Source organism: Gopherus evgoodei, chromosome 21 (genome assembly GCF_007399415.2).
Source record: "Gopherus evgoodei ecotype Sinaloan lineage chromosome 21, rGopEvg1_v1.p, whole genome shotgun sequence".
In the NCBI taxonomy this organism is placed as follows: Eukaryota; Metazoa; Chordata; order Testudines; family Testudinidae; genus Gopherus; species Gopherus evgoodei.
In genome coordinates this window covers 943,277-970,591 of record NC_044342.1, presented here as the reverse complement: position 1 = coordinate 970,591, position 27,315 = coordinate 943,277, and the positions used below count along the sequence as shown (strand labels likewise).

The 27,315-nt window shown below is 49.3% G+C and overlaps 1 pseudogene; it reads left to right on the top strand.

The window, feature by feature from the left end:
- Positions 1 to 1,619: 1,619 nt before the first annotated feature.
- Positions 1,620 to 26,637, top strand: LOC115638349 (annotated as a pseudogene).
- Positions 26,638 to 27,315: the final 678 nt, after the last annotated feature.

The window sequence follows — 27,315 nt, the reverse complement described above, 5'->3', positions numbered from 1 at the left end:
CTCCACACTGCTGTTCTGGGCAGCAGAGTATGGGGCAGAGGTGAGCAGCCCTCAGTGGTGAGAGAACAGGTTCAGGACTATTTAGAAAAGTTGGACAGGCACAAGTCCATGGGGCCAGATGCAATGCATCTGAGGGTGCTGAGGGAGTTGGCTGATGTGATTGCAGAGCCATTGGCCATTATCTCTGAAAACTCGTGGTGATCAGGGGAGGTCCTGGATAACTGGAAAAAGGCAAAATAGTGCCCATCTTTACAAAGGGGAAGAAGGAGAATCCTGGGAATTACAGCCTCACCTCAGTCCCTGGACAAATCATGGAGCAGGTCCTCCAGGAATCCATTTTGAAACACTTGGAGGAGAGGAAGGTGATCAGGAATAGTCAACATGGGCAAGTGTGATAAATGAAGGTGGGAGATAGCTCCTTTTTACGGACACTCAGCCAGCCAGTTAGCGATAAAATCCCTGTTAATAGCTGTTTTGTACTTGCCTTACCTGTAATGGGTTAAAAACAAGTCCAGAGGTGAAGGAAGGGAGTGGACACATGACCAAAAAGCCAATGGCTGGGCTAGAACTTTTTCAAATGAGGGAAAAACTTTCCCTTTGTGTCTGTTATTGTTCTCTGGGGAAGAGGGCAACAGTTATGCTGGGAGAAGCTGAAGACCAGGTATGAAAATCATCATAAGCATACCTAGAAGTTGCTTATTTGGAAACCCAGATATGTAAATGATCAGAAATGTCTAGAAAGATGCAATTAGGTTTATTTCTTTTATTTTGTAAGGCTTGTGGACTCCTCTGTGCTCACTCCAGAGGCTTTTGTTTTGCTTGTAACCTTTAAGCTGGGCCTCAAGAAGGTTATTCTTGATGTTTAATTTTCGTAAGTGAGATTTTTTAAATCTAGTAAAAGCCTAAGATCCAGATGCATTTTCTTTCTTTTTGTTTTTAATAAAATGTACCCTTTTTTAAGAACAGGATTTGGATTTTTGTGACTTAGGTTTGTGCACATGTTGTTTCATTTGCTGCTGGCAACAACTGATCTCTTTGTTTTCCTTTCTCAGCTCTTCCATGCATCTGAAGAAGGGTTTTTTTTACCCATGAAAGCTTATGCCCAAATAAATCTGTTAGTCTTTAAGGTGCCAGCAGACTCCTTGTTGTTTTTAAAGGGAAGGGGTGACACGATCAAAGTCTATATGTACATACGCAGGGAACAAATATTTAATAACGGGCATTTTTTCTCACAGAAGCAGAAACCCTAAAAAGACATTGTTTCAAAACAAATTGGGGGTAGGGGTGTCGTTTGCTTTGGGGTGTCTCCTTCAAACTGAAATAATTTTATTTTTGCTTTTCACTTCCATTTTGTGGCCTGTGCTGATGTTTTTCATGCTTACATTTTAATTAGCTGAGTTTTGAACCTAAATGCGTATTTTTAGAAACTTTTTTTAAAAATAGTAGAAAAAAACCCCAATTCCCTCCATTTCTAAAGGAAGCACCATTTGAAACAGAAACTCAAGATGTTTCATTTCCCGATGCACATAACAAAACTTTTCTACTTTTTCCTGGAAAAAATTTTTTTTTTGCAGCCAAAACAATCTACCAAATTCCACCTCAATTCACAGGTACTTTGGATGCCTGAAAATTGCTTTTTTTTAGCAAATTTGCCAATTGCTTATACATTTTTGCCTGGCTCTAGTGGTGAGAACAGGGAGATTGGGGCTATGGGCAGCGAAACCCACACCAAGGGCAGGGGGATATAATTAGCCATGGGCTCAGGCAGGTGTCAGGATGTTGGTGTCACTAGGCATAGATCTAAGTAGCTTGGGAGGGTGGAAGATCACGAGTGCCGATGAAGCCCTCCTGCTCAGGCCTCAATGAACCAATGTTCCTCCATGTTAAACACTTTGTGTAACCTAGTGTAACCTAATGTACTAATAGCTGCAAAAATGTAGTGTTAGCAGTTAGTTTTCGGTTGTAACAGCCAGTTCTCTGCTGTAATACATTGAATCTAGGCTAAAGCACGCTCAAGGCCGTTTTAAGATACTGTATATATGTCTCAGCAGCGGAGAGGGGGGAGAAAGGGGGAAGACAAAAGATTGAATGAGAAAAGATACTGCAGCTGGATGGGAAAGGAGGGGGGAGTGAGAGATCAGCTAGTCAGCAAGAAAAAAGTTTTGTAGTAAACAACTGGGATATAAAAGGAAGAAACTGCTTGTTTTAGGTGTGCAGGATTTGAGATTGTTACTTCTCCTTTGCACCTTATTTGAGCTCAAATAAACTTGTGTTTTGCTTCTCCACCCTTGTGTGTTCATTGGCGCTATGCACTCTGGGCAACGAACCACTGTTGCTTGCCTTGGGCACCCTCTGTGTTGGCAACAGTTCTTGGCGTCCCTGGGTGGGCTCGGGGCTAAAATTAGTCTTGCCTGGATCCCTCCTGGTGGTCAACGGATCGTGGCAACAACTGACGCCCAGTGCACACCCGTGACTTCACCGGGGGCCTCGGCGGAGATGCGGTGTGAGCAACCCCCGAGGGCACAACCGTGCACCGCGCTCAAATAGTGGAGAAGCAGTTGCGGGCGATGGTGTGGAACCGGTCCTGGGCGACGGTGAGGAACAGGTCCCTTGGATAAGGTAGGAACAGTCCGGTTGTCTGGACTTTCTGTTAGGACCTGGAGACGCCCAGTGTCTTCCTGCGGCATGGGGCAGGGACAGAGCAAGGTGGGGAAGGCACGGTGTACCCACCCTAGAATGCATTCTAGAAAACTGGAAGGTGTTTGGATCGGATCCGATGACCAAAAGTAGGTTACAAAGGTTTTGTACAGTAGACTGGCCTCAGTACAAATTAGAGGGTCAGAAAAGGTGGCCACCTGAAGGATCAGTAAATTACAGTACGATCCTCCAATTACTCCTGTTTTGTCAGTGAACAGGTAGCTTCTGAAGCTGTTTATATGAAAAGCTCTGGTAAAACAAAAAACAAAACAAAAATAACCACCGTAGCTCCTGTTCTTCCCCCTGTCTGGTGGAATGCAAGGATCCAAAAGCAGGTTAGGGATAGTTCAGAGACAGAGGAGGGACCTGTCTAGGAAGGGGAGACCCTGTGTCCTAGTGCACTCTCTCCCTGTTGTGGCTGCCAAAAAAAAAGATGCAGAATGGTACTGGGGGCCAGTATGAGTGACTGTTACCGGAAGACGCCCAGAGTACCCTGTGAAGCAAAAGCTCATGACCAGGACTACTCTAACGCAAGCCCAGTAACTAGTGGATCTTTAGGAGGTCTGACCCATGGTGGGCTGACTCGGCCTGGCATCGTCCGGTGAGGAAGCTACCTGGGTCTAGGAGTGTGTGTACCCATCTTCCCTTCCCCTTTCCTTTCCGTGTGGGCTACTGACAGTCTGATCATCTCACTGGATGCAATCAGAGTAAGCAGCGCCATCTCCCAGAGACTAGCTGACGCTCTTTGCTGAAGGGAGGTGTAGGAGGGTCGTGGCCATCCTCGTTAGCCTCTCCTGTGTGAGTACCCTGTAGGGAAAAATCCTTAGTTTATGAGCCGCTAGCACGGACAGGGCACCCTCCCTGTGTGTGTAAATGGAAAATGGGTGGGGGACAGTCTAAACATTCCATCTCACTGCCTAAGGGTACCCCCACATATTACATGTATGTACATTATGGTTCATCAACCTGCAGGTATTTAGAGAATTGGAATATTTACAAGCATGAAAATCCATCTAAACAATGCCCACTAGAAGGTACTTTAATCTAAATAAGATCATACATCTAAAAGGAGCGTTTAATCACCAAAAAGCCCTAACACAGCGTGAGCAAATTTGTCTATTGAGGAAATGAACGGGTTAATTTAAAATTCATCTTGGCCCAGGGATAAAAAGAAAGTTGCTCTGCATTCAAGGTCAAGACTCAACGCAGACTATGCTAAGTACAAAGAAAAACTGCTTTCAGCCCCAGCAGGCTGTGGAAAGAGAAAAATTCACAGAGGCGAACCAAAGGCAATATAAGTTACAGAACTGAGATTACATTTGCAAAGCTTAACTGTCCAGTAAGATCCAACAGTGTGCCTTTGTGACCCCGGAGCCGGTGTGGCTTGGTGACACTGAAGAAGCCACAGGCAGCCCACCTGGACTGGAATCTCTGAAAGAGACACCGCAGGAGATTCCAGGGTGTAAGAGAACAGCCCTCCCAAGAGCAGAAGCATGTTGGAAATTCTGGACAAGCTGTATACAGGATAATCTCCTATCCACCTCTCCCCCTTCTCTGAACATTATACACAGAAGTGGCCAGTCTGGACGTACGTGTGTGAGTATAAAAGGGGCTTAGGGTTTGGGGCATTAATGTTTTCCTGAGTGATGTGGGAGCGTTCCCAACACTCTCTGTTGTTGTTCTATTATTTTATTAATGAAGCTTTAAAAATTCAATTATATGGTGTGTTTTCTTTATCTTCCCCCAACGATCCTGTAGTGTCAGCCTGATCACCTGACATGAGGGATAGATTGGTAACAGAAATTTGTCACAGTTTGGTAAGCAATTAAGAAGGGGGGAACCCTGCAGAATTTACACCATCTATTTGTTTTGCCCTTGTTATTTTATGTTTGCTTTGCTTGGTACTGTTGGTGTTATATGTTGAGAATTGCATGATTAAAGTGAGCCCTAATAGGATAAGGAAACGCGTTCTGGTTCTGGTTCTGTTCTGTGTAACCGGTTACTGTTGTTTTTCTGCTCTGTTCATTTGGATGTTAGGAGTGTGGGCAGAACTGAACCTCTCGTTCGTAATTCCTCGGAGTGGAAGCCATGCGTGCGAGGAAGCTCTGAGGTCGAATTGAGATCCTTCTGTCCCGTCCCCTGTAGCGGTCAGCGTATAGAAATGGGAAAACCTGGCTTAAACTGTAATTTGCTCTGCTCTGTGTAATTCTCTTTTCTGTTTAAGTGTCAGCAGACAGATGGATGGGTCTCTGGGTAAACCCTCTAAAAGGGTTTGTATTGTATGTTGAGTAAATGGCCTTTGCCCAGTGGGCCATGTGTTTTTATCCAGGTGGCAAGCCTCACGAGGGAGGACTCGGGTAGTTTTGTGAGTAAGAATGTTTAAGGAAAGAGACCAGGAGGGGTGGGGGCTAGTTGAGAAGCCCACCCTCCTAGCTAAACTGGTAGTGGAACAAGTTGGTGCCCATGGAAGGGACGGTTCAGCGAGAAAAGCAGGATCGGGCCCAGGCGGGCAGGCAACAGACAGAGAGATTGAAAAACAGGTTGAAATACTTTGAGGGTGTAGTGGAAGGAAGGAGTCAGTAAGTGTAAGCATGGGGATTTCAAATACCCAGGACTTACTTGGAATGGTGATTTGAGTTAGTAAAAATGGCTGTTGGGAGACAAGCAAGTAATTTAAGGGAGAGTGAGAAGTTAACTCTGTAGTTGCTGGAGGGAACAGTAGTTGAACTTTGTAAAAATGCTAAAGAGGAAAGTTCTTGGTGTCTTTGAAATGTCTTTGAAATGTTTGTAAATAAATTCAGGCAAAGAAATTATTGGATTGCAATTATTTGATTTGGCTATGAACAATTGAGTTGAATTAGCTGAAAAATGTATACAGTGTTATGTAATTGAAAACCTGGGCTGCCTATGAAACTAATACAAGAAACTTTGGGGTAATTCCTCTGTTTTGCCTGAAATCAACAAGGGTAATTTGTATATTTTAAGCGATGACTGACTGCCCAGAAGGGGTAGATCTGTTTTTTTGTCTTTCGGATAATCAGAGAAAACTGATGCCAGCTGAACAGCATTCAACGTACCATGCATTTACTGGCACAATAGAAATTATGTTTTGTGTTCTATGTTCTGTCTTGTGCTGTTTGTCTTGTGGCCGGAATTGTTGTGTTTAATATTTTTATAAAATAGTCTAGTTTAAAATCAAACAAAAAGGTTAAATTAAAATGCAGATACTTGTTTTGTTCAACTTGGAATACAAAGTGTTTGAATAAATCAGGAGAATGTGATATACTAAAGTCTAATGCATTTCCTTAAGAAAAAGAAATTTCATTGGCCAAATTGTTAATTGCAAAAATTGTTGTTAAAATTTGCATACCAAGAGTCTTTGAAAGCAAAGACATGAAAAGTTAACCCACTCCCCATATTGTACATGGGATCCTTCTGGCTACTTCAGATTTCTAGCCAGAGGGCTGGGGATGGTGGGAAGCTATTGGACTAGAGGTTATATTGAGTGAACTCCTCAAAGTGGGTTTGCTTGTCCTGGCTGGTTGCTCCAAAGTTCTGTAATCAGGTTACTTTAGTGGAAGGGTATGTGTGGCATACATTAAATAATAAGATTGATATACTGTATAATGGCAATGTTTATGTGTTCGTTGCTGGAAAAAGGTGTATAAGTGAAAAGTGGAAGTTTCCTTTGTAGGTTAAAAGAAGCCAAGAAAGGAAGAAGGATAAAAAAACAGAATAAGTTAACTGGAAACTATAGATAAGACACTGACTCCACTCAAGGACACTGCTCACAGTTAAGACTTGGCTGACAATCAGGAAAAGGAGGGCTTGAATTTGCCCATGCAGCTATAAGGTTTGCAAAACACTGCCAGGCACTAATGAAATGTGTTAGGTTTCTTTTCTCACAGGTAAAGAAGTGCTACCCAAAGACCCTAGCAGCCCTGCCACTCCTTGGAACCAGGAAACTGGATTGATGTAAAGGTCCACCAACGAAAGTCTGCTCTGGTTCCACGCTGGAAAGGCCCTTATTAAGTCCTGCTAACTACTGGCACCGCTGTGAAGTGTCAAAGACTGACTGCCTGTACCCATGATTTTCACTGCAAAAAGATCCCTCCACATCGGGAGAATTCTCCTACTGATGATTAGCCTATTTCGCCTTCTAGCTCCGCTGTGCCTTCTGGACAGCAGGGAAAAAGTACAAGGTGAAGTGCTAGTAACCTCTCCCTTGTCCACTGACAGATCTACTGTGCCTTTGAATTTTTCTAGAAAAATCAAAACCATTACAGGATGATGTGCTAGTAACTTCTCCCCTGTAGGATGCTGCACCATGACTGTTTTGGGAAAGAAGAAGGAACACTTGCTCCACTGAAATTGCCGAAGTCCAGGAATTCCTGACTAGAAAGGACATTAAGAACTGACCCTGGTGAAGAAACAAAGAATTATACACTGGTGGGAGGACATTTGTGGAACCCATGCTTGGGAATGCGGTATTGATTGGATTTGGGGGTTTATTCTACAGGCAGCGCCCCCTGTCTTCTGGATAAATCCTTCAGCATGTATTGCTCTCTCTAATTGGATTTTAAACAACAAGTACCCGAAGAGTTTGTTCTGCCACTAGAAATTTTACCCGTATTGAAATCATTCCAGTGACTAATCATGTAACCCCCCTCCTATTCTGTTAATGTTAATGCCTTTTGACAGTACCTGAGAATAGTTAAATAACAGGTGTATTATAGTCCTACACCAAGGAAAGATAGTATTGAATATCACTGAGGCTGGGAAGGCATTGCAGTGGGATCTAGTATGCGTAGGAATTCAGGATTTCCTGAATGAATAGCTGATGGCCATTCGGAGTGATCTTGAGTACCAGACTTGGCCCACTGCCCTTACAGACGCATCAGGAATACCATCTGATCTGTGATTATGGAGACATACTTGGACATTTTCTGGGTGAAAGTGTGGCTTCACAGGGCGGGGTGTGCGCCCTTATAGGGGATGAATGCTGTTCTTTTGTCCCAGAAAACACACAGGATATTAACAAGCACATCCTGTCAGTCAAACAGGCTTTTGAACAGTGGAAAGCCCAGGAAAGGGAACCCACTATTTCTGATTCCCTCTGGGGCTGGTTACCCAACCTGGGGAAACTAGGGGCAGGTATTGTTAGCCTCCTGCTCACTGGTGTGGTGCTGTGTATCGTTACTCTTCTCTTGCTTGCTTGCTGTAAAGCACTCCAGCTCCCTAGAGCTTAATCACATGTTATTCTTTGAATGTGAGAACACTCAGCCAAAGGTTTGTTGAGTATTCTCAAAGGAGAGAGTTGTTGGTGTCACTAGGCATAGATCTAAGTAGCTCGAGAGGGTGGAAGATCACGAGTGTCGATGAAGCCCTCCTGCTCAGGCCTCAATGAACCAAAGTTCCTCCATGTTAAACACTTTGTGTAACCTAGTGTAACCTGATGTACTAATAGCTGCAAAAATGTAGTGTTAGGAGTTAGTTTTCAGTTGGAACAGCCAGTTCTCTGCTGTAATACATTGAAGCTAGGCTAAAGCACGCTCAAGGCCATTTTAAGATACTGTATACATGTCTCAGCAGCGGAGAGGGGGGAGAAAGGGGGAAGACAAAAGATTGAATGAGAAAAGATACTGCAGCTGGATGAGAAAGGAGGGGGGAGTGAGAGATCAGCGAGTCAGCAAGAAAAAAGTTTTGTAGTAAACAACTGGGATATAAAAGGGAGAAACTGCTTGTTTTAGGTGTGCAGGATTTGAGATTGTTACTTCTCCCTTGCACCTTATTTGAGCTCAAATAAACTTGAGTTTTGCTTCTCCACCCTGGTGTGTTCATTGGCGCTACGCACTCTGGGCAACGAACCACTGTTGCTTGCCTCGGGCATCCTCTGTGCCGGCAACAAGGAGATGGGACAATGAGGCTGAGGGGTGACAGGGAATTCCTGACCTAGTTCTCTGAGAGGGGAGATGGCTAGAGCGTGGCCCCTCAGACAAAACATGGATGGGTGTGTATGGGATAAAGAATGGATGGAAGGATGGACGGGTCCATGTGGAAATAGGTGGATGTGCAGTGGGCACGTGTATATATGGGATAGACTGGGCTGGTTGGGGAAAGGGGGTGACTTAGGGGTAGGCTGGGCTGCGGGGGGCTAAGGGGCTGAAATCCAGGCCAGCAGGGGGCTGAGCTAAGGGATGAAGATCCAGGTTGCACTGGGCTCTTAATCCCACTGTCTGGCTCCCTTTTGAACCCCTCCCTGTCTCTCTCTAGCTCAGGTCATCGGGGGCCAGGAAGCCCCACTTGGCTCCAGACCCTACATGGCCTATGTGCAAATTAGGTCAACGGGAAGCTGCGGAGGGTTCCTGATTCATGAGGATGTGGAGGTGACGGCGGCTCATTGTAACTGCAACCTGGGGTAAGGAACACGCCATCCCCCACCCCTGAGCCAGCCGGTCCCCAACCCCGGGGCTGGATCAGGGCTGGTGCCCCTGGAGGAGAAAGGCCCCATGTACCATTTCCCACCCCCTGAGCCTGTCAGTCTCCATCTCTGGGATGCGTTTGGAGCTGGCAATATTTTGCCCCAAACCAGTGGCGTAGCCCAGTTTTCAGGGTAGGGGGAGCAAAAATCATAAAAAGGCGCCCCCCCTTGGCTTCCCCTCTAGCCACACTCCCTTGGTTCACGCCCCCAGACAGGACCTCCCCGCCCCCCGCTCACCTTCGCTCCTGTGCTTCCACGCCGGCCTGCAGCCCCACGGCTCCTCCGGCCGTGCGACGGGCTACTGCCCCAAACACTAGAAGGGTTTATGGCATGTGAAAATGACTAATTTCACTGGGTGCCTGTTAGGTTTTAAAGTCCAAACACACCAAACTAGACCTGCCCCAGAGGATGAACATTTCAGTTGATGATTTTAGTCAGTTCAATAAGAACAACCCCTGTCACTGAGTTACTTTACTCAGTTGAAACCCAGCCCCTTCTCAAGTCTTTTCCCTTGGCCATCGCTTCTCAAACCCAGACCCCTGGCTGTTCTTAACCAATCAAGAAATCCCCTGATTGCCTTTGGGGATCTGAGCCCTACTGAACAGAGCAACCTTGTAGGCAATTGACATAGATCAGCGATGGGGCTCAGCTGTTGTACCAGAAACTGATCCAATCCCGAGAATTTCCTACGACATTCACTTGTGATCTTCAGCCATCAATTCTTTTGTGTCTGTAGCACGTTTCTTGGTGTCAAAAGGGGGACATCTAGACAGAGATTAAAGAAAGACAAAGAGATTCAATCTCTGCCATGAAGTCTCACCACTTTTTCTCATGTCCCGCTAACCCTGGAGGAGGGAAAGTGCTGTCCAGAGGGGCTGGGCCAAGTGTTCTGATTCCCTTCTGGACTTCAACATTTTCTCTGATGGACTCAGCAGCCACTTATGTCCCACATTGTGATTTCTGTCCCCAGGGTCATTTCACGGGCAGATCTGGGCTTCCTGCTACTGCTGTCCATATCCAGTAGATGGCACTAGTGCATAAAAAACTCTTTGATCCTTTTCTTATTTGCATGTTTCATTCATTCCAGCCACCTTATTTCTGTGTCAGCCCAGCCAAGGCATCTGGGATTTCCCTGCTTTAAACAATTTATTTTAATATTTCAAAGTTGCGGCCAGGTTAGGGCCTTACACCTTCCCATGGGTATTTTCCTTCTTCTGCCATATGCACTTCAATGATTCATGGATGTAAATATCTTTGTGATCATCTCAAACGACCTCCTGTAGAACACAGACCAGAGAACATCTCCCAAATAATTCCTTTTGATCTACACCAGATCTTTTAAAAAATCCAATCGTAAATAAAAATTGCCAGTGATGGAGACTCCACAATGAACTTTGGTAAGTGGTTCCAACACTAGTTACAGTCCCTGCTAAATCTCAGACCACGAAACAATCATTGAGAAAGAAACCAAACAGAATCCTGTATGGTCCCTCTGAATTTGAAACCAATTGATCTTGGGTTTCTCAGTATAAGGTGGGTTTTCCAATCTTTTGGTCATTCTTGTGGCTCTTCTCTGACCCCTCTCCAATTTATTAACATCTTTCTTGAACCTTGGACACAAGAACTGGACAATGGTCACTTTATTGGTCAGTCTTTTGGGTCCTTTTAGCTAACCAGAGCAGAGAAGGAGGAAGTCTGTCCACATGTAGATGCATAAGATGGTCTCTGTATTACTCAGTCACACAAATGTATGTAGAAATCTGCACATGACATGGGTTAGGCTTGTGTCCCTACCAGAGGGTCTGTGATGGGTGGGCACCCCGCTCTGGGGTACTGTACCAGAGTGGTTCCCCGTTCCTGCCCTGAAGGTTTTAAAAAGCGGCCCTGGAGAGGGCTGCAGCTCTAAAAGCTGGGCTGATTGGGGAAGCAGCTGCAGCTGGGCCATGCCCCAATCAGGCCACAGCTGGCCTGTATAAAAAGGCTGTGAACCAGGAGCCCAAATAGTCTCTCTCTAGCTGTAGAGGGAGATGGACCTGGCTGCAGGGAGCTAGACACAGGGTACCTGAGTGGAGCAGGGCTGGGGAAAGGCAGAGGAGCTTGGGAGCTCCAGCCTGGAAAGCTTCAGGCTCTGGCCTAGCATTGGGCTAACAGGCACTGGGGGCTGCAGAGGGCAGCCCAGGGGTAGGCAAAGGCAGTAGGTCCAAACCCAACCTTACCAGTGACGAGCAGGCTGATACTGCAGTCTGCCCCAGGGTCCAGGGGCTAGATGATGACTGGCAGTAGCCTGATACTGAGGCAAGATGGGGATAGTGGGTAGGGTTCCCTGGGGAAAGGAGACCCTGAGAGAAAGGGGTTACTGCCAGGGGGCAGCACCCCATGTAAAAGGGGAACTGGGTCCAGGGAGGGACACAGGGGGCAACAGCAAGAGACAAGTGGATCACCAGCCTGCAGAGGGCACTCTGGGCTGAAACTCAAGCTAATTCCCGGAAGTCATCAGCAGGAGGTGCTGCAGGGGTGAGTCTGAACATCTAAAGGTATCCTGCTGTCCAGTGGGCACTAATGCCTCTATATTTTCCCCTTGGCTTTTCCAGCAACACCTATAAATACCTTGGATTCCAAGACTTCATAAAACCAGGACAGAACTGGCAATGGATTCGGGCCCATCGCTGGGTCCAGCTCCGACTTCAACAATGAGAATTTTGAAAATGATGTCATGCTGCTGCAGGTACCGCCCCCATCCCATCACACATACCCCAGTGACCTCACACTGCTGCAGGTACCGCCCCCATCCCATCATCCCACTCTCAATGACCTCACACTGCTGCAGGCACAGCCCCCATCCCATCACTCCCCCACCCCAGTGACCTCACACTGCTGCAGGTACCGCCCCCATCCCGTCACTCCACCCCCAGTGACCTCACACTGCTGCAGGTACCGCCCCCATCCCGTCACTCCACCCCCAGTGACCTCACACTGCTGCAGGTACCACCCCCATCCCATCACTCCACCCCCAGTGACCTCACACTGCTGCAGGTACCGCCCCCATCCCATCACCCCATCCCCAGTGACCTCATACTGCTGCAGGTACCACCTACATCCCGTCACCCCACCCCCAGTGACCTCACACTGCTGCAGGCACCGCCCCAATCCCATCACCTGCACCCAGTGACCTCACACTCACTTTCTGGACTCACATCCATGCCCTGGCCAGGTGGTGCTGCCCCTTGCCAGCTCCGAATCCTGCGTTGATCTGGATCCATTCTCTCTCTCTCCTGCTCATGTCAGCTGTGGCACAGCGCGGAGCTGACCAAGTGGGTGGAGCTTGTCTCCTTGCTGAAGGCCAATGACCACATCAGCCCAGGCTCTGAGTGCAGCGTGGCCAGATGGGGTCGGACTGGAGTGAACACCACCACGACAGGCTGCAGGAGGCGGAGCAGGAGGTGGTGTCGGACAGCCTGTGCAAAGAGCAGTACCAGCATTACAACCCCGCCACCATGCTGTGTGCTGGCAGCCCTCGTGCCAAGAAATGAGCCTTCCAGGTAAATATCCCCATGCTCAGACCCACTGGGGGTACAGCAAGCTGCTCCAGGGGAAGGAGCCAATGGAAACCACCATGGCGTGCACCTCCCATGCTCCACTGCCCCAAGACGGGAGCCCATTGTGCATCATGGGAGATGCAGCCTAGTTGGGGAGCCCAGCACATAGAATGACTGCAGAGAGGTATCTCCAGTGTTACTGCCCTTGTGCAAAGTGGGGGTGAAAATGGGCTGAAATTTTACATGGGCTCATGCACATAGTGACAAGAAACAAGAATTTCTCCTCTGAGCCAGGCGATCATCAGCTGGAAGTGACAGACGGGGAGGGAGAAATGGGTGTGTTAGTGAATCACAGGATGACCATGGGCCACCAGGGCTGGTGCAAGGATGTTTTGCGCTCTAGGTAAGACTTCCACCTTGCGTGCCCCTCCCTGAGGAGCCCTCTACCGTGAGGCGCCCTTCCCCCCTGCAGCAGCTACCTCCTTCTGCCCTGAGGCGCCCACCTTGCAGCAGCTCCCTACCCCCCACCCTCCGCCCTGAAGCACCCCCCATCCCAGCTCACCCCTACTCCACGCACGAACACGAGCACGCCATCACTGCTTCACTTCTCCCACCCCCCAGGCTTGCGGTGCCTAAGCTGATTGGTGCTGCAAGCCTGGGAGGCGGAAGAAGTGAAGCAGCTATGGTGTGCTCGAGGAGGAGGTGGGGCAGAGGTGAGCTCGGGTGGAGAGTTCCCCTGCATGCCCCCCCTTACTTGCTGCAGTCGGCCCTCCCCGCGCTACCCTGCCCCAGCTCCCTCCGCCTAAATGCTGGGGGTGACTTGGGCGGCCGAAGATCTGGTCGCTACGGTCACTGCCAAAGAAAATGGCACCCCCCAAATCCTAGTGCCCTAGGCGACCGCCTAGGTCACCTAAATGGTTGCACTGGCCCTGTGGGCCACCATTGGGATGTGGCCAGAAGAAAGGCCCATGTGTCCTGGGATGAAGCAGCCAAGGTGTCTCCAGTAGAGAGGGAGGTTTTAATGCCAGCGGAGAAGGTTCTGGACATTGCTCAGCTGGAATCTGGTGCAGAGTTCTGGGCAGACCTGTCTCAGAAAGAGAAATTTCAGCTGGAGCAGGTGTTAAGAAGGGCTGGTGGGAGGTTCAGGGGAATGGAAAGCCGGTCTGATGAGAAAGGAATAAAATACCTGGGCTAGCTTGGCATAGAACACAGGCTGAGAGGGGTCTGATTGCTTATAAATACATCAGGAGGGGGCAGGGGGACACCAGGGAGGGAGACGAGCTGTTGAAGCTAAAGGACAAATCAAATGGGGATAAAAGTGGCAGGGATCAATGGAGGCTGGAGATGAGGGGAAGGTTTCTAACCATCAAAGGGAGGAGGTTCTGGAACAACGTCCACTGGGAGCAATTGGAGCGGGAGGGGACAACCTAACAAGGATGCACACAAAGCTTTATAAGTTTATGGATGGGATGATATGACAGGACTGCCTGTGACAGGAGGAACTGGATTCCATGACCCAGTAGGGCCCTTCCATGCCTGTGTTCCCATAAGAGAATGATGCGCCTGAAATACAACTCCCATGATTGCTCATAGTTAGGCTTTGAGCTTTTAGCAAAATGTTCCAGGAAAAGTGTTGATGGAAAAAGGGGAACCCTCCCCACTTCCCTACCACATGGTCTGACCATCTCTACTCTTCACCTTCACTGGAGGGTCTACTGATGAACTCAACCCTGAGGCTACCCAACAGCCAGGACCCTGGGTGAAATCCTGACCCCATACACGTGGATGGGAGCTTTGCTGTTGATGTAGGGCCAGGTTGGCATTGGAGCTAAGGGAGAATCAGTGTTCCCATCTAACAGAAAATGGCAACATTTCAATCTTTGTTTTCTAAGAAGAGTTGAGATTTCAACATTTTTGGCAGAATGGAAATTCCAAAAGCAGGTTTCACTCAGAAATGTTGAAATGTTTCATTGCAACATTTTCAATCAAAATAAACACGCTGAGATATGAACAGATTGAAACATTTCCTTCCATGTGAACAAACTGGAGAGAATCCAGAGGAGAGAAACAAGAACAAAAAAATATGATCAGAGATTAGAAAAGGCTAAAAGAATTGGGCATATTTAGGCTAGAGAAGAGTTCTGTTTTCCTGAACACAGTCAGAATCAAACAGCAGCAGACATCTCCTCTGTTCAGTGTACAGATTCTTCCTCTCCGGCCAAGACTCTGTGCCCAAAATGGTTCTCTTAGCTTTTTCTCAGGGCCATATTCCTGCGTTTCCAGGTTACCTCTGCCTGGCTTTTTACATTATGTCTGACTCACTTCTGTCCCCAGATTTCTCTGTTTATGTTGTGTCTGTCCGATCCACATGTCTCATTACCCCAGAACAATATTCGGTGACAACTTTCCTCTTGACTCATTAGAATTCGCACGTGCGCACAGGCTTTTACATCAGCTAAGGGGATTCTGGAGCATGGGTTGTATTTTCTCAGCTGAATTCTATAGGACTTCTACAAATGCTGATCATTTGTATACCTTATCCATTCCTCACGGGGTTTCCACCATCAAAATTCCTAGCTCCAGCGTGTCTCCGGCCGGCTTAAAAACTTTCTTTCACCAAACCGAAGCACAAGAATGGGGCCATGTGGCTTCGGTAGCCAACCTATGACCACAGAGCATGGGTAGTTAAATTAAACAGTCTGTGACAATAGCACATTGAAATGGTTGTGTGAAAAACATTGAAATTTCAATGATTTTGTTTCACACATTCTGAGCCAGACCCAACTTTTGTTTTCAGTATTTTCTTTTCTTTTTCCCTCTCCCACCCCACAAATATTTAATTATTTATTATTGTGATACTGACCGGAGGTTGGAAAAACCCAAAGGAAGGGAATCCAGAAAGCATCGCTGAGATACATTGGGGCAAAAGAAAGAATTGTCTATTTCCAAATATTTGGAGAATATTGAAAATGGATGCTTGTTTGAAAATCAAATGGCACTTGAAGGAATAAAAGCCATTTTTCTGAATAAGAAATGTTTTCTCTGAACAATTTGCACTGCCTTTTCCATCACTGGCCTACAGACTGGACGTTGCGTGTGTGGATGATATAGGGTTGGGGGTGAATAATGGGGCGGTGGACAGGATGCTGGTTCTGGGTTGAGCCATAATCAAAATTGTTGCTAAATAAAAACATCAAAGCCCAGATCCTCAGAGGTTTTTGGGTGCCTAACTCCTGTTGAAATCACCGGGAGTTGGAATAACTTTGGGGATCTGGGCTCCTCGCTCTTCCTTCCAGGAGATCTCAAAGCACTTTACAAAGGGTGGTGGGGATCATTAGCCCCAGATGGGCAAACTGAGGCACAGAAAGGGGCTGGGACTTGCTGAAGGTCACACAGCAGCACAGTCGGGAACAGAACACAGGTGTCCCCAGGTGCAGGCCTTTGCTCTGGCTACTTGGCCACACAGCTTCCCAGCTCCCATCAGGACCGACTCTGGCTTTGTTGCTGCCCCAAGCAAAAAAAAAAAAGGCACATGGAGCGGTGAAGCCAAAAAAAAAAAACTTGCAGGGCGGCCGGAACCAGGGTGCAAACTCTCGGCTACCGGGACTCCCTGCACTGCAGACGTGCCCTGGGCAGTGGAGTGCGTGCCCTGGCTAACAGTGGGGAGGGGGAGAGAGCGGCTGGGAGAGAAAGAAGGGGAGTGGCCAGGGCTTCTTTCAGCCAGGGCGCTCACCACTCGGCCCCTCCCACCGTGTTGCCTGCCAGGATGGCTCCGCGCCGCTCCGGTCGGCGGGGAGGGAAGGAGGCGGGCTAACAGGCTTGTTGCAGACCTGGCACCAGTTGGGGCAGACGGAGCGCACAGCCGGCTCCTAGCAGGGCGCTCCCCTCCTCCGCACTGCCGCCCCCTACAGAGCGGCAGAAAAAAAGGAAAAAAAAGGGCAGCCCTAGGACTGGAGGAAAGTCGTCCCTTGAATCTGCCGCCCCAAGAATGAGCTTGTTTGGCTGGTGCCTGGATCCGGCCCTGGCTCCCACACACCGCGGTAACCACAGCCCCTTAACCACACTGCTTGTTAATTTCAATTCCCTTCCTGTGTTCTCTGGAGATCATCGGGGGATGGGAAGCTGAACGTCACTCCAGACCCTATGTGGCCTTTGTGAAGATAGAGACAGGAGGAAATGGAGAAGGAGGCTGCAGAAGGTTCCTGATCCGGAAGGACATGATGATGACAGCAGCACATTGTGACTGCAACCTGATGTAATAAACGCACTATCTGCCGTCCTTGATCCAGCCAGTCCCTGTCCTGGGGCCGGATCAGAGCAAGTTTCCCGAAAGGGGAAAGGTGCCGTGTCCCATTCCCTGCCCCTGAGCCAGCCAGCCCCTGTCCTGGGTCTTGCCGCTTGTCATTTTGGACCACTAATATTGTGCTGGTACAGAGGGTGTCAGCAAAACATACCCTGCTGTGCTGCTCAAGGAATGGTTACCTCGTTTGGCCTGAGCAGCGAGTGGGGTGTTCCAGGATGTTTCCTTAGGAGGAGAAATTGTGGTGATAGGTCTATTATTCCCTATTTATTTACAAAGCATGTCCAAAGTCCTGTTTCTTTGAATGCAGTTGGAATGAAACACCAAGTGACTGTTTCTTTACTCCCAGTCCCAAGCCTCCTTCAGCCAGCTCTCTGCCCAAAAGCTCTCTCCCCAGGTTTAGCGCAGGGTCAGACTACACATGCTTCTTTGGCTGTGGCTGGTGCCTTCTCTGGCAGCTTCTCCAGTCTTTCTGCTGCTTTTCTCAGACACACACAGCTCCACTGGCCAGTGCCCCAGCCCCTGCATTCACTAGGTTGGTCCCCAGGGAAACCCTTTGGGTCAATCAGCTGTTTCTACTCCTACATGACATAGCAAGCATCAGTTAAGTAATGACATTTAGCCTTCATGGGTGTTTACTTCCCTCTGGGACCCTTAGAACTGGCTGCCGCTATCACACACATCCAGGCTGGGATGTTCAAAGCCACATGCAGGATCCCATTGACTTTCAGTGGGAATTGGGCCTCTAACACCCTAATGCCCCTTTGAAATCCCCAGCCCATCCTGTCAAATCCAGGGGCTCAATCCCTGGAACCTCAACACCCAGCATCTCCCAATGGGGGGATATAGGGAGATTTTCACAGGTGCCAAACATGCAATGGGCCCCCTAGGACATATTGCCAAAAGCAGGTACCCTCTGGTGTCCATTCAGCCCCTCACCCCCAACAACAGAAAAAGCTTCTCATGGAATCCAGCTTCTTGCTACACAGCGACCCTTCATGTGAAGGTGAGTGGGGAATGGACATGGGCCTTCCCCTCTAGGGGATCTCAGCTCCAATAAAGCCCCAGGATGAAGGCTGGCTGGCTAAAGGGCTGGGCAATGAGCCAGGGACCCTTCCCCCTTTGGGGGCACCAGCTCCCATTGAGCCCCATGGTCGGGCCCTGACTGGCTCAGGCGTGTGGGGAATGGGATATGGGGTTTTTCCCCTCTGGGGGCACCAGCTCCCATTGAGCCCCATATCCAGGCCCTGGCTGGCTCGGGTGTGTGGGGAATGGGATATGGGGCCTTTCCCCTCTGGGAGCACCAGCTCCCACTGAGCCCCATATCCAGGCCCTGGCTGGCTCGGGTGTGTGGGGAATGGGATATGGCGCCTTTCCCCTCTGGGGGCACCAGCTCCCACTGAGCCCCATATCCAGGCCCTGGCTGGCTCGGGTGTGTGGGGAATGGGATATGGGGCCTTTCCCCTCTAGGAGGTGCCGATTCTCATCCAAGATTGGCTGGCTCAGAGGGGTTGAGAATTAGATTCATTGTTTTTGCCCCAGTCCCCAGTCTGGGTGTGTGTGGGAAGTGGCACTGTCACAGACGGGGGAATCTGGTCTCCCTGACCCACAGCCCTCCCCCGACTCACACCCACACTGCAGGGCAGGAGGGCAGCTGAGAAGGATCAAAGGGCCATAATAGTACCAACCTGGGGTGAGAGCCACGACTGCTGTTAGCTGCTGAACCACTTCCCCCAGCATCACTCCAGATCTGCTCGGTACCCAGCGGTGCACAGGTGTCAGGGGCACAGGGGGCTCCCAGCTAAGTGTATCTCCAACCCTTTCTGGCCCCCGAATGGGAAGCTGCCAGCTGGGCAGGGCTCCGAGGGCTGAACTGTGGGGACCCTGACCCAGTTGGACCTCATCTCTCCCCCCTCTCAGCCTGGAGGAAGAGGCCAGCGAAGCCATGTCAGCAGATGTCTCAGCTTTACGCAAGTCATGCCATAATTGCTACCATGAAGGAACGAAGAATGGGAAGGATTGTGTTTGTATCATCTCAGCCTGGACAGATGGGACCATTTAGTTACACAGCTTATTCTCCAGCCAAGTTTGCTCTTCAAGGACTGACTGAAGCTCTGCAACGAGAGGTAAAACCTCTGTAACGGTTGCCTGTCCTCCAGATTCTGACACACCTGGCTTTGCAGAAGAAATCAAAACAAAGCCTTTAGAGACTAAACTAATTTCAGAAACCTCATCCGTTTGCCAAGCAGAGCAAGTTGCCAGAGTTATTGTTTTATGGGCTCAGATGGTTACATGTTATCAGTACTGACCAGGTGCGGGCATGGACCAGGAGGGGTCACTGCAAGCTGTATCAGGTCTCAGCTCTGCTCCAGATGTGCATGGCTCCAGGTTGAGCAGTGTCCAGATGTGCTGCAGCCCCAGCTGTGGAGGTCACCTGTCCGTATAGGAACCTTCCTCCAGCGCCTTCTCCTGGGCGTGCAGGGAGAGTGGGGACAGTGTTGCATGGCAGGCAAGCGAGTCTGTGAGCCCGCAGTGGTGAAGGCCCCAGCCACACACAGGAGACTTCCTGTTGCAGAAAGACAGTGAGATGAGGCCAAGTTAACCACATCACAGGCCTCAAATCGGGCCCTTCCTCTTAGTGTCTGACCACTTCCCCCCACTCAGCAGGGCTGGAGAGCACTGCTCAGGGTGAGAACAGCCCCACAAAGCCCGTGCCCCACCCCCAGTGAATGCACTCAGGGGCTGAGGGGCCCCATATGGGGACTTCCCTTTTCCACCCTTCCCCCAGCTGATGTGGTGGGGGGCCCAAGTGCTGAAACAGCAGGTCCCCCACCCACACCCCTGTGCACATGACCTGAGGATTCCTGCTTTGCATCCCCGCTGCCCAGCCAGGCCTGTAACCTACTGCCCAGGCAGATGCCCCCTCCCCAGCTGGGCCATGACAATGCTTCTCATACACCTGCTCCCCAGGGCTCAAGCCCCTATATGCACAGTCGCCAGGGGTTCAGGGCCCCAGATATGCATGTCCCCTGCACTACAGTGCCCCAGATATGCACAGACCCAGGGGTGCAGGGCCTGAGAAGAGCATAACCCCAGGGGATTCAGGTCCAGACAAGTGCACAGCCTCCAAGGGTGCAGGCCCCAGATGTGAATAACCCTAGGGCTAAGGGGCCCCAGATAGGCACAGCCTCAGTGGTGCAGGAAGCCACATGTGCACAGCCCCAAGGGGTGCAGGGCCCCACATAATCACAGACCTCCAGGGGTGCAGGGGCCCATATCTGTTCAGTCCCCAGGGTGTGCAGGGCCCCAGAGGTCAAGGACAAGGATCACATCCTGGAAATCAGGGATGGCTCTTAATAGTGATGGACAGATCCTAGAAATCAGGGTTGGGAATCTGCTGAATCCTAGGAGTCAGATGATGGGAATTCCCAAATCAAAAACCCAGGGATGGATCTGAGAAATCAGCATGAGATTCTGGAAATCAAGGGCAGGAGTCAGCCAGATGCTGGAAATCAGGATTTGGAATCAGGGATGGGAACTGAGCAGATTAGAGATATCAGGGATGGATGCTAGAAATCAGACACTGGAAATGCCCAGATCCTAGAAATCAGTTACAGAGGCCATCTGGGTCCCTGGACTGTGGGTGGGCACTCCACGCGTATCATAGAATCATAGAATCATAAAATATCAGGGTTGGAAGGGACCTCAGGAGGTCATCTAGTCCCCTGATCAATGCAGGACCAATTCCCAACTAAATCATCCCAGCCAGGGCTTTGCCAAGCCTGACCTTAAAAACCTCTAAGGAAGGAGTGACTTGATTGTGAGTCCCCAGGGAGCAAAGTACAGAGCTGGATTTCAGGACCATGAATACAGAATACAGCCTGCGCTTTGCTTGGACATCAGTAACTCCTCACCTGCTGATTGTACGTCTCAGGGCAACTCCACAGGTTCCCTTGTCTGTGATGAAAAGGCCTTAATGAGGAATAGTTGGAATCACATTATAAGTAGAGGGTGCTCAAAGTAGGAAAATTGAGCTCCTTATTGGAAACCCCAGCAGAAACCATTCTTCTACTGACAATCATTTGGCCAGGCAGCCATTAGTCCTTAAGAATATCATTAAGGATGTGAGTGTAACTATATATGTAATGTGTGCCTAGGTCCGTATAGAATTTCTACATGCTTGGGTCATCACAACTTTAACTGTAGCTTTAATAAAATTTGAAAAACAGACCAGGCCTTGTCCTTGCGAAATGTGTGTGTGGTCACTCCCTTTGGTCTTTATGTGTTCCTAAAAACTCTAAATCTGAAGCAAGTAATCGAGGTGACTTTCACTCCATGAGCTTGAAACTGTAACCAACAGAGCCAAATCCATGTACAGAGTACAAAATTCACTTAAAATAAAATAAAAAGGCTACAGAAGGATGGCTATTGCAGAAGGGTGGATGGAGAGCTAGATGGATGGATACTGGGGATGGATAGATAAAATGGTAGATGAGAACACTCCTGAGTATGGCAGAAGGACAGGTGGACAGATGATGGCAGGATACTGTGGAACAATGGATGGATGGCAGATGAGAAGGCAGACATGGATATTACAGAAGAATGGATGATGGATAAATATTGCAGAAGGAGGGATGGATGGATGATGGATAGATGTTGAAGCAGGAGGGAGGGAGGGAGGGATCACTTGAGCCTGCCATGAGATTTCCCTCCAGTCAGAAATTATGCTTTTATTTTCCTAGACTTCTGTCTCTGCCCTTGCCTTACAGATTCCATTCTATGTTTCTTCCCCGTGTTCTTTTTTAAATTCAAACGGACGTCCTTTGTGTTGGGATATGTTAGGATTAAGTAAAGACCTGGGAAGCTGCTGATGTGGTGACATGGCATTAGGGGATAAAGGCATAAGCAGGCAGTATTTCTTTGTTTGATACATAAGTTGTCATACTTTTCCCTTCCCTGTTGCTTGTAAGAATTGATAAACCTGCAACTGCATGAAAAATGTAGTTGTCTAAACTAAGAATACCCTTTCCATAAAAGAAGGGTTATCTCCCCGTCCCTTCCTTTCCCAGCTACACAAGGAGCCCTGGGCCCCTTCCGCCTGCCCCTGAGAACAGCTGATTACGGGAATTTGTAGCAACAAATTACTGCAAAGAAATGTATTTTCAAGGTAATGCTGTGAACAATAGACGGGTGGGAATACGAATCGTAAGGGTGTTTCTATTACTTAATAAAGGTTTTGGGGTGTTGTAACAGATGTAGGCGTTTACATACTAACTTAGATAAAAAGAGTGTGCTGAAACTAATCCAGTGCTTACTCCACAATTGGCTCCAGGGGAACAAGTATTGCAATAAAGAAGCCCGTACTCAAATCCACCTCTGGGTCAACCTGCGCCTTTTTCTCTAAGGGTTTACTGGCAACCCAGTGCATCCATATCTCATCAAACTTATGGGGATTTGCAGGAAGGGGATAAGAGGCTTTCCTATCTCGTAGCTTTCTGCTATGTTAGATCACAATTCCAACAGAAGACAGCTCACCTACTTACCAGATTAGTGCTCAGGGTCACCAGTGTTGTCAGTTGTTGGCTGTGTGTGTGTTTTCTGAGTGTGCTGCACTGGCTCTGACCAGACAGCCTGTACAACAGACTTCACTGAATTGTCCAAGAAGATCACAGACTCTGTTTATTGGAGAAGGCGCTTGGCCAGGTTTGTTGCCAACAGAGCGTGGTATTAGTGCTGTATACATGCTACAGGCAGGGCTGTCCCTACACATTGTGGTGCAGAAGCTGACTTGTGGGGCAGGGGGGAAACCGCCCCCCAGCACAAGCCAGCAGAGCGGAGCGGGTTGGGGCCGGGTCACTCTACTTCTGCTGCCCAGTGATCGTAGTGCAGGCCTGACCCATACTCACGGGGCAGCGGGAAGTGGAGTGACAGAGCCCCAGCCTGCTCTGCTCTGGTCCCCTTGGCTCCCAGCCTTGGGACTTGGGGGCAGAGGGGAACCGACCCCCAGCACTCACTGGTGGTGTGGCTGGGAGCCGACGGAGTGGAGCAGGCTTGGGCCAGGTCGTTCCACTTACAGGACATAGCTCAAGGGAAGGTGTGGAGTGGGGACGGGGATGGGGTGGAGCATGGGTGGGAAGAGGCAGGGCAGAGGCGAAGTAGGGGCAGGGGCAGATTTCCTGGCCGGCTCAGACTGCCGGGAAATTGGGTTGGGCACTGGAGAAGCACACAGCTGCATAGGGCACCAGGAAATTTGAGTCAGTTTGGTACCCTCAATTTCCTGGTGCCCTACGCAGCTGCCTAGTTTGCGTATGGGTAAGGATGGCCCTGGCTACAGGTACACTAGCACATGTGTGCCCATGACAATGGACTTAGCTCAGTGAGGGTCAGGAATTTCTCCTCCCTCTTCAGCCAGATTAGGACACCCCTTCTGTGAACCCCCCCTTTTACATACTGATACAAACAAGTTACATGTTGCCCCACTGGACGAGGTTAGTTACCCCCCTTTACTGTGTACCTATTGGTTCGATCAAAACATCTCTATCCATCATGCTGTCATCCTGGCCTTATCTTTAGGAGGGGTCCCTCTATCACCTTCAGGGAGTGATCACCTTCAGAGGTGCCTGAATTAACTTCGTCTCTTGGCATCTCGACCAGGGGAGATCATCGGGGGATGGGAAGACCGGTCTCACTCCAGATCCTACATGACCTTTGTGAAAATAGAGAAGGAAAAGGAGAAATCAGGTGCGGAGGGTTCCTCATCCGGGAGGATGTGGTGGTGACGATGGCTCATTGTAACGGCAACCTAGGGTAAGAAATGCAGGATCCCCTGTCCCCAAGCCAGCCATTCTCCTAACCTGAGGCCAAGTAAAGCTGCCCCCTGCCCTGCAGTGGAAAGGCCCTGGAGCTCTGGCTTCTGAACATGCAAACTGAGTGCAAGACAGCGTCTACACATAACCACTTTAACGAAGTTAACGACCCATGACTAAATGCAGAGTATTGGCCTATCTGCAGCACCTGCATCCCCTTGTATTTCACAGCAAAATCAGCATGCTGCTGGGGCCCTACAACACTGAAATAGATGAACCAGGGAGGCAGAAGCTCTTGGTACTGCCCACATCCTATCACCCCGCCCCCATGACCACACACTGGTGCAGGCACTGCCCACATCCCATCACCCCACCCCCTATGACCTAACACTGCTGCAGGTGCCACCTCCATCCCATCACTCCTCCCCCAGTGACCTCACACTGCTGCAGGTGCCTCCCCTGTCCAATCAACCTTTCCCGAGTGACCTCACACTGCTGCATGTACTCTCATCATCCCCCACCAGCAGCGTGGGGAATGCCTCACTTGGTCCCATTCCCCCAGGACAGGCTGCAGCCTGCACGAGAGGTTTGATTTCCCTTCTCTCTCTTTGTCTCCCTTCACAGCTGAGGGATAAGGCCAAGCTGACCCAGACTGTGGGCACCATCCTCCTGTCCCAGAAGAAGGTGAAGAAGGGGGCAGTGTGCAGCGTGGCTGGCTGGGGACAGACCAGTATCAAAACAAACAAAAAGCCCTCCCTGACCCTGCAGGAGGTGGCACTGACAGTTACGGGCAAAAGCATGTGTCTATCTCAGCCCATTCTGCACTATGTCCTGTCCAAGATGCTGTGAGTGGGGGGCCCCCAGGAGAGGAAGGCACCATTCCTGGTGAGTGTAGGACAGGGGCACCCGGGGCAAGGTGCTGCAAGAACAGGAGACTGACAGGGCTGGGCAGAATGGGGAGAGTCAGAAACTGGCCAGATCCTGGAAATCAGGGATAGAGGCTAGAAATCAGGGAGAGGAACCAGGCAGATCTTTCAAATTAGGAAGGGATCCTGATGTAAGCAGAGTCAGGATAAGCTCTATCCTGACATCTGGTGGAAAGAATGTCAGAGAGTGTATTTGCATAGGCACGCCTACCCTATCCCAGACTGCTGAGTGGTGGAACTGCTTGGTGACAAATGACTCACCCTCAGTTGGGTGGTACTTGCTAGACAAGGGACATGGGTTCCAAAACCCAGTGAATGGAGAGAGGCTGGGGACAGGTATCTGTGCCTGGTGGTGCAGGTGCCTTGTGGAGCCAGAAGCACCAGTTGCACCTCCTTCTCTCTACACTGTGGAATGTCAGAGTTGGTTTTTTTATTCCCTCAAGAATCTAAATACAGGTTACTGAGCTGAATGCACTTTGGGCTAATGGTGCACTAGCACTGGGGCTCCCCCACTAAGACCTGAGATCACTAAGAGTTGAAATCATGAAAGAGCTGAAATGACTGCGCTGAGAGCACTGAGTACTGTGCTAACTAGTGGGGGAGCCTGAAGATATACTGTGGAACTGAGCAGCTGGCGGAGTGGAGCAGTTGCGGGGACGGCTGGAGGAGCAGAGTGGAGCAGCTGGTAAAGCGGAGCAGTTCGTGGAGAAGGCGGAAGCAGAACCCACGGAGAGGCAGGGCAGTTGGCCCCAGACCACGTAAGGTGCCCCTTTCTACCCAGGCTGGGGGGAGGGACCTCTACAGATAACTCTTGAACTCTGGGGTGGCATTGACCAGAGACTTTTGGGTTGTTGGACTTTGGGGTGATTGGACTTAAAACCCTAAGGGGAAAAAGGACATTGCCAAACGTACTTGGAGGTGGGTTTTTGTTTATGTTTTGTGTTATAACCCTGTTTGTGGTGTTTCTCCAATGGGATGCTGCATTGGTTCCTTCCTTTATTAAAAAGATTTTGCTACACTCAGACTCCGTGCTTGCGAGAGGGGAAGTATTGCCTCCTAGAGGCGCCCAGGGGGGTGTGGTATGTGAGTGTCCCAGGTCACTGGGTGGGGGCTCGAGCCGGTTATGCATTGTGTTACTGAAACGGAACCCCTGGATACTGAACCCGGCCCTTGTTGCTGCCAACTCAGAGGGGCAGAAGGGTTACACTTATAATTTGGGACAGGAACTGGAAATCAGGGACAGAAATCGGCTTGATGTTCAAAATGTTCTAGAAATCAATTACAAGAATCAGCCACATCCTAGAGCTCAGGGATGGATCTTAACAGTGAGGGAGAGATCCTAGAAATCCAGTTTGGGAATCAGCTGGCTCCTAGAAGAGAGATGATGGGAATTAATTAAAAAAAACAACCAGGGGTGGATCTGAAAAATCAGCAGGAAATCCTAGAATGCAAAGGCAGGAGTGAATGAGATGCTGGAAATCAGGATTCAGAATCCGGCGTGGGAAATGAGCAGGTTAAAAAAGTTGGGGATGGATGCTAGAAATCAGACACTGGAACTGGGCAGATCTGAAAAATCAGGGATAGGGGTCTGCTGGGTCCCTGGCTCGTCCTTGGAGTGATTTGACCGTGAGTCGTCCCCAGGAAGCAAGGTAAGGAGCTGGATTTCAGGACTGTGAATACAGAATGCAGCCCGCCCTTTGCTTGGACATCAGTAGCCCCGTGCCTGGTGTTTGCTTCTCAGGGCAATTCCGAGCCCCACCCGGTCTGTAATGGGAAGGCCCAGGGCATAGTCTCCCATGGCAGTGGTGACGGGTCAACTCCCAGTGTGTTTACCAGGCTCTCCAAATACATGTGCTGGATCAAGAACACTCTGCACAATCTGAAGCTTTAGAGAGGAGCGTCCATCTCCTCCAGCCTGACTGGAGATGTAGCTGGGTATTATGTAGGCATGGCTGAATGACTGGCTATTGCAGATGGATGGATGGATGTGTAGTCAATGATTTTAGTTTATTACTCACTTATAGTGTGATATTATTATTAGCTAACATGTGATGTCATATATAATCTCTGTATGCTGAATAGAATAAAGTTGTAGGCTCTTGTGGAGACTCCCCCTCCTCGAAATGTTAGCCAGCTTCACTCATTTCCAGGGCTATTGAACTATTATGGAAAGTTCATCTCACAGTTAGCTACACTGCTAAAACCACTTCACGAACTCCTTGGGCAGAACAAGACCTGGAAGTGGACTGAAGCCTGTGATGTTGCATTTTACAAAGCGAAGGATGCATTGCTAAATTCTGAAGTTCTGACGCACTTTGATCCATCCTTACCCCTACAGTTGGCCTGCGATGCATCCCCTTATGGAGTGGGAGCAGTCATGTCACACATTATGCCTTTGGGAGAAGAGAGACCTATTGCTTTTGCTTCATGCATTCTAAGCAAACCAGAAACTAACTATGCTCAAATCGAACATGAAGCATTAGGAATCGTTTTTGGAATTTGGAAGTTTCATCAGTACCTGTTTGGACGGAAGTTTACTCTTCTCAAAGACCATCGACTCCTGACTTCA